The 7,635-nt window shown below is 46.4% G+C and overlaps 1 protein-coding gene across 1 annotated transcript in view; it reads right to left on the reverse strand.

Moving 5' to 3' along the window:
- The window catches only part of IL17RD (interleukin 17 receptor D), a 31,335-nt gene that overhangs the window by 21,611 nt on the left and 2,089 nt on the right, over positions 1–7,635 (reverse strand). Inside the window, exon 2 of the mRNA XM_027767067.1 lies at positions 437–562. The gene's annotated coding sequence lies outside the window, so the exon portion shown is untranslated. The remainder of the gene's footprint in view (positions 1–436; positions 563–7,635) is intronic.

The raw sequence follows: 7,635 nt of genomic DNA on the forward strand, positions 1-7,635 counted from the left end.
CTTTCTTCCTGGTGAGCGCATATGCCCTATGGCAAATTAATAATAAGTAAAGTAAATAGTTCTTCAGGGAAAAAAAAAAAAAAGGAAGATGCTAAAACCATTCTACCTTTGGATGAGCCACAGGTTGTCCTGCACTGCCACCTGCCCACCCTGAACCACTGTGGAGCCAGAGAGGCCAAGGCCTCAGTGCCATTTATCACTCACACACTATTACTTCCCAAACCCTTCTTTCCCTCGGTAACAGTCAAGGAGACAAACGACAAGCCATGGGTGCAGCCTCCGCTGTGTGCCACCGAGTGTGTGCAATGAAGCAGGCAGCGTGTGTCTGCCCAACACGGCCCAAACTTCACTCAAGACCTGCCTGCCCCTGGAGGGACCCCGGCACTGGGCACGGCCCAATTGACTCAGCGTGGACTCCGTTTTTTTTCCTACTTACCAAGAGCCCCCGGGGACCAAAGAACGGTGACGGCCACTTGGTCGTGGCAAGCATACTGGCTGATGGTGATGTTCTGGGCATCAGCAATCACGTGCTTCCCCACTGGATTCAAGTACGTGGTACAGTCTGGAGTTGGGAGAAGAACGTAACATCTTGTTTTCAAAATCATTTTGTCAAATTATACAGAGCATGTCTGAAGGTGTCCGGTTCCATTCTCATTTTTTCTTTCTTTCTTTTTTTTTTTTTTTTGGGGGGGGGGAGGTTTTTGCTATAGAGTGCATGCACTCACCAGAAAGACAGAGAAAGCAAGAAATCACCCCCCAGGGGGGATGGCCACGCGACAATCCTTTTTCCTCCATTCTCCTCTCGGGATCGTGGGCACGCACACACATGCATCCAGCATGAGTTTAAATCTTGTTGGGTCCTTACATGGAATGACCACTTCTCCTTTATCCACGATGTTCTTTATCTTTAAATGGTAAGATAATATTATTTTCGAGTCCAGGACTCGAACCACGGTCGACTACATGGGAGTCCAGCAACATAGCCATTACGCCATCTGCTCCTCCCGTCCAAATCTATTCTGTTTAGAGTAGTGTGCCTCCAAAGCCCAAATACAACATCAAGGGTTGACTCCAAGGCCCAGCTGTGGTGGTGCAGGCATCAGGACACTGGGTGATACTGGACCCAAACAGGAAGGCCCTGGGTTCAGTTCTCAGGTCAACCTAGACAAGCTGGCTATGCCCATGATGCTGGCTGGCTGGAAGGATGGAGATGGGTGAACTGCAGCATGACCACGCCCCGTCAGACATCAATCAATCAATCTTTCCCTCTCCTACTTCCTCTCATGAAAGAAAGGAAACTTCAAATAACGTTGACCTCTGGGCCAACCAGGTAGCTTAGCAGTTATCCAGATCCCACACGGCTGACTGCAGCTTGAATCCTAGCCCAGTGGCTTGAGAAACACCCAGGCACCACAACGGAATGGAGGAAATGGGATTGCAGCATGGCCACACCCCATTGGGTGCTGCTTTCTCTGTCTCTCTGTGGTGAGGGCATGCACCTTCTGGCAACTTAAAGAGAAAAAAAAAGTTGACTACAATTTGGGAAACTGTAAAATGCTGCAGGGATTTATTAACAGCTCCACCACACCTGTCTACTCACCCGAGTTAAATTCTGGAACAGTGCAAGCTAAGCTAGGAAGACCATACGTAGTGTGCAGTGTGTGTGTGTGTGTGTGTGTGTGTGTGTCTGTATCTGGCATAACATTTTTTTGGTTTTACTTTTATGACATTTTACCTAAATTAATATTACTTCCATCAATTCAACCAGTTTTCAGCATTAAAAAGTGATCTGAAGAGAACAACGGTTAAATAATCTGGATTTGGGGCCAGCTGGTGATGTGGTGGTTAAGGTGCCTGAATCCCACGTGGCCGACTGAGTGGTTCACATCCCAGACCTGGCAGCTTGAAAAACACACATGGTGCATGTGAATGCATGCCCAAGACTCCAAGAGGAGAATGCTGACAGGACTAGGGTGTAGTCATTCCCTCTAGGTGGTGATTTCTCACTTTCTCTCTTTCTCTCTGTCTCTCTCCAGCCAACACACATGCCCAAAAGCAAAAACTTAAAAAAAAAAAAAAAAAAAGCCTGTTTTTTTTTTTTTTTGGTTTTTTTCTCAAAGAAAGGCAAAGGGCAAGGTGACTGGGGGGAAAAAACTAGCCTGCAAATGTGAACCCTTGAGACCGATTCATAGCAGGACAGTTAGACACCCCAGATAGTGCGTGCACAAGGGACTAGGTTAGTGACTGGCAAGGGTGTTAACCGGCATCCTCACATGCCAAAATAACATGTACCATAGAACATAACTCGGGCCAGCAGGTGGCATAGTGGTTTAAGGCACTAGACTCCCACGTGGTTGACTGCAGCTCAAATCCCAAACCCAGTGGCTTGAAACTTACACCAGCCTGTGTGTGTGTGTGTGTGTGTGCGTGCCCAAAATCCCTAGAGGAGAATGAAGGAGAAGGGACTGCGGCATGGCCATACCCCCGGGCAGTGACTTCTCACTTCCTGTCTCTCTAATGAGCACATGTCCCCTATAGCGAAAACATGTTTAAAAAAAAAAAAAAAAAGAAAATAACTCACTGCCACCTTCCAATGTCGCCGTGACCAGGCAAACAGCTGAGCCACCTGAGATTGCTAAATACACCATCAAACCTCCCAGTTTCCTGACATGCTGCTAGAAGCTTCCCATCAAGAATCAGTCTGGGACTTTAGAGAATGGCTCCTTCCAGGGGCCGGCCACAGCAGACAAGGAGTCCTAGTCCTTGGGCTGCCTCGGCTCCACTTCTTTCTCCAGGGTTAACCTCTAATGCCGCGCCAGTAGCTGCTGCAAACAGTCTACAGTCCCACAGAACGCCCGAACCTGCCCTTCACTCTCCGAGGCCGGGTGCTCTCAGAGGTGAAGTATTCTGGGCCTGCAGAGAAGCTCGGCGGGTCTCCATTTCCCCCTGTAGTCAGGGTCTCACTGCCATGATCCTCCTGCCTCAGCTTCCCCAGGAGCTGGGAGCAGGGCCGGGATGTGTGCCACTGCTCTGGCCTCTGAGGGGGCCAAGAACCGAACCTCGGCCCCGGCCTGCCGAGCAGCAGCATCTGGCACACGGTTCTTCAGTCAGGCCCATATTTCCCATTTTTATGACTAAATTGTTCACAGGAGACATTTGAAAACCACAAAAGAATATACAGGAAAAAAATGTAGAAGTCATGCATACCCTCTTACCACATAGAGGTAACTGCTCTTAACATCCTAATGGAAACGCTCCAAGGCCTTAACATGCATGGAATATCCCTCGACTTTACTTCTTATTAGAGTATAAAGCACGTACCCTCTGATGGACCGCCCTCCTCCACACTGCCTCATGTCCTCCTCCACTGCCAAACTACTGGGTCATGAGAAAACTTACGCCGCAGTTTAACACAGAAAAACATGAAAAAATGGGACCAGCAGTTGGCATAATGTCTATGTCGCTAGACTCCCATATAGTTGACCACAGTTCAAGTCCTAGACCCGGTGGCTTAAACTCATGCCGGGCACATGTGTGTGTGCCCAAGATCCGAGAGGAAAATGGAGAAGGGATTGAGGCGTGGCCATCCCCCCTGGGGTGATTTCTTGCTTTCTGTGTCTGTCTTTCTGGCAAGCGCACATGTCCTAATAGCAAAAACCTCTCCTCGCCCTCCCCCCCCAAAAAAAGAAAGAAAAAATACGCATGACATGACTTTTCTGGTGACCCAATACATTAGGCTCACTCCATTCTCTAAACTTCATCTGCTGCAGAAACAAAAACACATATATTTCCACGTTACCTCTTCTGAAAGGATGTTAATAATTAACGGAAGCAGGGTCAGGCCAGGCCACGGAGTGGTGGTTAAGGCAGCCAGATCCCACATAGCTGACCTTGTAGTTCAAGTCCCAGACCCAACAGCTTGAAAAAATACATCAGGGGCATGTGTGTGCATGCCCAAAATCTCATGGCAGGGAGATAAGGAGAAAGGATTGTAGCCGACCACTCCCCCCGATTCCCCCCCACGGCGAGTGCTTTCTCACTTCCCTTCTCTCTCTCTTCCCCTCCCTCAGCCCCTCCCTCTCCTCTCCATGTACGCGCATGTGCATACACCCTCTGTATTTTTTTTTTTTTCCAAAGAAAAACCCAGGCCAGGTGGTGATGCAGCAGTAACATACACCACCAGACCATGTGGGAAGGTCCTCGGTTTGCATCCCAAGACCTTCCTTGTGTGTAAGTCCTCACTGGTTAACTGAAAATACACAAACCAGTAATGTTCCCTGTGAAGCTGTACACACACTGCACATTCTCGGGATTCAGGCTGCCTAAGGCTGGGGGTGGAATCCAGTGGGAAGACCCTGTTGGGGATGCTTGTCTTTCTCTCAGAGAAGAAATTTTAAAATTAATAAAATAATAATAAAGTAAGGGTTTTTTTTGTTTGTTTGTTTGTTTGTTTTGAGAGGTTTTCACGTAGGGTGCATGCAATCGCGAGAAAGACAGAGACAGAAAGACAGAAAGTGAGAAATCACCCCCCCAGGGGGGATGGCCTTGCCGCAATCTCTTCTCCTCCATTCTCCTCTCGGGATCTTGGGCACACATGCGCCCAGCATGAGTTTAAGCTACCGGGTCCAGGACTCGAACCGCAGTCGGCTACATGGGAGTTCAGCGACACAGCCATTACACTAACCGCATCTGGCTTAACATTACATTGCACAAATGAGGGAACTGCAGTTGCGAGGGATCAGTTAAATGGCTTAGAATCCTACCATGAATCTGCCCAGGGTCTGCGCAGAGAGAAGCTTCTAACGGCTCACTAAGGGTGAGAGAGAGACAGAGAGAACGAGATCCAGCACCCCAGCAGGTGTAATGCCCTAACCCACCCCCACCTTCACCCAGCAGCTCTCCAGATGCAAACAGCAGCCTTCCAATGTGGGTCGCCCTCACCGAGCACTGTGTTTTGCCCCCTGCCACCCCTGGACCCCTGGACCATATTCTCACTGTGGGTGAAACTCCTGGTGGCAGTGCTCACACAGAATCTGGGTGTGTGGGGGAAATATTTACTACAGCTGAAGGGAGCTGGGAGGGTCTTTTCTGTAGCACAGACACTGAATAAACTGTCCTGTGCACCTGAGTTCTGACACATCACATGAGGTTGGGTGGGGAGTTTTCTACCTGGTGCTTGAAAAATTTTGAATTTTGGAACACTTTGGATTTTCAGATTAGGGATACTCAACCTGTACTCTGAATCAGAGGTGTGTTTGACCTGCAAAAATTCTGGCTGACACTAGCTTCCCAATTTTAAAAAAAAGACAAGATTATATCATATTTGTAAAATTCAAATGTTTCCATTTACTGCAGTCTATGATAAAAAAAGAAACCTTTGCTGGGACCAGCAGTTGTTGTAATGGCTATGTCCCTGGACTCCCAGGTAGTTGACCGCGGTTCAAATACCAGACCTGGTGTCTTAAACTCATGCTGGGCGTGTGTGCATGTGTGCCCAAGATCCCGAGAGGAGAATGGATTGCAGCATGGCCATCCCCCCCTGGGGGGATGATTTCTCCCTTTCTGTCTCTCTCTGTCTTTATGGCGAGCGCACACGCCCTACAGCAAAAACCTCTCCCCCCCAAAAAAACAACAACAAAAAGCTTTGCCTTCAACAACTCTGAAAAGATGCATAAACAAGAACAAATTATGTTTCTTTCTCTGTTGATTCCTAATGCCAAAATTAATACTCTTTGGGTTTCTGTAAACATAATTATGCAAATATAGTCTAAGAATTCAGAAAATCTAATGTGGGCTACTCAGGCATAGCAAGTCAAAGGAGGCAAGGAGATTTCAGGGTGCAGTTTGACTTGATGGCAAGACTGTATTTTTTAAAAATTTGCTATAGGATGTACACGCTCACTAGGCAGAGAAGGAGAGAGAGAGAGAGAGAGAGAGAATCACCCCTCATTTTGGATGACCACACAATCCCTTCTCTGCCATCCTCCTCTCAGGATTTTGGGCATGCATACACATGCACCTGGCATGTTTCTCAAGCCTCAGGGTCCCCGACTTGAACTGCACAATTGGCCATGTGGGATCCAGACGACTCAACCACCATGCCAAGGCTGGCCCTGTTTTCTTTCTTTATAATATGACAAAGGAGTAGAAAAATAAGATTTTGCAGTTTAATAATTTTGGTGAAACTTGCTCATTGGTTCTGAGCTATTTCAAATAGAAGTGGTAATCAGTCAACAGAGGAATAACAAGAACTTTTTTATAAAGGGAGAAAAAAATATCTTTTTCAGTGGAAAACACCAAATATGCTTTTATACAGCCTGGATTCAATTATTAGCAAGTCTGAAGTTTTAGATTCTGGTTGCAAAAACTTTATAACCAAACAACATTTTGCCAAAATGCAACTAAGCTTCAAATGTCTTGGGAGTCAATGGGAGCTGTGAATTGGCTTCTAATTAAAGGCTGAAGAATTAAAAAGAAAGCAATGACTAAGCGAGACAGGCAGAGGCTCGTGGGCCAAATATTTTGTATTGTGAGGAAAACAATGGACACTTTTCAGTTTTACAGGTACAGATCCTCTTTCACAAAACTCATATTAAATTAGAGGTGCAAATGCTTGTTTGCAGCTGACCAGAAAATTTTAAACTCTTGAATGTAATATAAGATCTTCCAGGACCGAGAGTGCCTGTTAGAAATGAACTTTCTAGGGGCCGGCAAATGGTGTAGTGATTGGGATGCTGGACTCCCACGTGGCTAACTGTGGCTCCAGGCCTGGACCTGGCAGCTTGCTTTCTCACTTTCCCTCTCTCTCTTTCTGTATTTCTCTCTGCTCAGATTAAAATAAATAAATAAATAACAGTGAAATAAGAAAAGAAATGAACTTTCTAGGGGCCGGCAAATGGTGTGATGGTTGAAGTGCTTGGACTCCCACATGGCTAACTGTGGCTCCAGGCCTGGACCTGGCAGCTTGCTTTCTCACTTTCCCTCTCTCTCTTTCTGTATTTCTCTCTGCTCAGATTAAAATAAATAAATAAATAACAGTGAAATAAGAAAAGAAATGAACTTTCTAACTCCAAGAAAGGTCCTTTACAGATGTCTTTACTTGGCTGAAGCAAGCATCACACACATGCAAATCTTTTGTTACCATCACATTTACCTGGATGTGCATATGCCACCAACATGAAAGGTCTGCGTTGGGTAAGTCCTCATTGGTTAACTGAAAATATTCCATGTGAATGACACACATATTTGTATGTTAAAATTGTTTGATTGTTGAGGGCCAGCAGGTGGCGTGATGGTTTAGGCACTGGATTTCCACATGGCCAACCACGGTTTGAATCCCGGACTTGGTGGTTTGAAAATCACAAAGAAAAAATACATAAATCAATAAATGTTAAAATAAATAGATAATAGTTTTTGTTTGTTTGTTTTTTAATCCTTAGATTGTGGACCAGCAGGTAGCATTAAGGTTAAGGGACTGAATCCTGCATGGTCAACTTTGTGTCTGGGTTCCAGACCTGGCAGCTTGAAAATCATGTCAGGTTGGGGCTGGCAGGTGACATGGTGGTTAAGAAGGATGCTGGACTCCCACACGGTCAACCGCGTTTTGAGTCCCAGAACTGGGGGGCTTCCTCTTTC

Source organism: Tupaia chinensis, unplaced genomic scaffold (genome assembly GCF_000334495.1).
Source record: "Tupaia chinensis unplaced genomic scaffold, TupChi_1.0 Scaffold143906_1, whole genome shotgun sequence".
Classification (NCBI taxonomy): Eukaryota; Metazoa; Chordata; class Mammalia; order Scandentia; family Tupaiidae; genus Tupaia; species Tupaia belangeri.